We start from the raw sequence: 2,361 nt of genomic DNA, 5'->3' as shown, positions 1-2,361 counted from the left end.
CGACGGCGAGCTCGACGGTTATGTCCAACTAGGCTTTGGAAGAGGACAAATTTTGAAGGGATGCTTTGGCAACTCTTGGGAAAACTCATCCACATCTTCAAAGAGAAGACTTTTGCCGAAAATAGAGAGGGGGAGGCTCAAATTTGAAGTGTGGAAAAGTGTAGAGAGTCTAAATTGTGAGGAATTCTTTGAGGGATTGTAAGAGTGGAGGGAAAGTGAGAGATTTCTTCCTCCTTGGCCGCTTCAAAGAAGAATTCTGTGTGCTATAAAGAAAGGAAGGGATTCAGAGGAACTTCGAGGAGTTTGCTTATATGTTAAGGAAATTGTGATGATCTTTTCACTTTGATCTTTATTTACTTTCAATCTGGTCAATTGATTTGTTAAAATATGTTGAGTTTTACAACTAAAGTGAAGATTACATCCAAGATTTAGGGAGGTCAAGCCCTTGGAAGTTGGGTGCAAATAAATAGGAAAATAAAATTATCAGGCGTAGAATTGGAGATTTTAGAGTGACAGACTCAAATCCCCAATTCGGTCTTATCGTTTGGGTGCTGAAGCGTAGATGTTAGCCCTCAGGCGAGGGGAACGTGGAGCTATGTAGTAAGAGCCGGTATCCTCCCAGTCTAGCCACAAATTCAGTAAACAAGTGTAGGATTAGTCAATGTTCTTTATGTCTGGATCAAAGGGTAATGAATATGTATGCTCTTATTTGGCACAATACAATTTGAACTAATTCACTTTATCCATTCACTATAATTTCTTGACAAGGAGAAGGATGCTTTCTTATACATTGAATATCACATTAGAACCTTCATTAGTATAATTAGTTATTTAATAGTTATTAAAATTACATATTTCTTTCAATTTCCTATTAGTGACAGATAAGCAAATTGAATTCCATTGTTGTGATTAAAGTATTGATTTTCTAAAGTCTCAGTTCGTACTTCTAATATTACTCCTTGTGGGATCGATACCTAAGACTCCATTAGAGCCCTATATTACTTGAGCGATACGTATACTTGCGTTGATAAGTGTAATTTTATAATTATTGAATATTTTATACATACATCTTTATCGAATCTATAACTGTTATTAAGTTTTTGGTGTAATTGCTGAGGAATTAAATCTTTTAGCAGCAGTACTAAATACTTATATTTTTAAGCATATAAAAAGTTGTTGTCACTCCACACCACTTTAGCTGACCCATCTGATCCTCTTCAGCCCAAGACCAACCTCCGTGGCTGAACCCAACCCAAACCATGCTTTAACCCAATTCAACCCAAAATGTCCCTTTTCCCATACTATTTCAATCCCATGTCTTTACACATGGTCAACCCCAATTGAATTCACCAAGACCAAGCTCTCACCTCCCTGAGTCAGATGGTGACCCCTCCCTGGCCGGCCAGCCATGATTCCATTACCAACTACTTATATGCAACAGTATAACAATGTCTCTGATTATATTTTCACTTATATTTCCTTACTTTGTAACAAAGTCAAAACTTGATCCTGAAGCACATAAGAATTTAACTCTTTAATTTCTAAATTGGGATACTACACAAGTATACATATTATTATCAAGTAAGATAGGACTTTTTGATTAAGATCTGAATATCAAACCCACAGGGAAATTATGCAATATGCTCTATTGAACAGAAAACTTTCTATTTTTAAAAAATAATTACTTAAATTAGAGATTTATTCGCAATAATTAAAATTCAAATCTTTTTAATATTTTTGATATTTTAACAAAACAATAACAATTTAAAATGATAACTTGAGTTAATGTAAAAGAAAAGCACTAAATTTGAAAATATCTTTCTCCTTATCATGAATCAGTAATAAGCATAGGAATTCAATTGTGGTAGTATGCAAATTATGTTGTGCCAAATAAGAGCAATTATATTCTTTACTCTTACTCGAGATGCCATAAAGAACATTGGCTAATTTAAAGTTTGAAAAGTTGAAGACCGGCTAGGCAGGGAAGATATCAGCTCTCACTCTAGTGTTCCCTCGATTCCCTCAACCTGGGGGCTAACATCTTGTATCATAACCTAAAACAATAAACTAAGTTGAGGGCTTTAACCTGTCACTTAAAAGTCCTCTAACTCTACACCCTTCAAAGATTATTTTTCTATTTATTTGCACTAAATCATATGAATTACATTCTCATTCATATAATTTTATGTGATTCTTTCCAATTATTAACTGAGACAACACCAGCCCGGTTCTTACATGTTCTCACAATAAATTTTAACATCTGGATAGGCCAAATTAAGAAGTAAATGAAGTTCATAGATTTAAATCATCACAACTTCTTCCAACATTAAAAATCAATACTCTCCACAACTTCCATCCAAC

Source organism: Phalaenopsis equestris, unplaced genomic scaffold, assembly GCF_001263595.1.
Source record: "Phalaenopsis equestris unplaced genomic scaffold, ASM126359v1 Scaffold000070, whole genome shotgun sequence".
Taxonomy (NCBI): domain Eukaryota; kingdom Viridiplantae; phylum Streptophyta; class Magnoliopsida; order Asparagales; family Orchidaceae; genus Phalaenopsis; species Phalaenopsis equestris.
The sequence above is the reverse complement of the archived record's forward strand: the minus strand, read 5'-3'. Positions refer to the sequence as shown.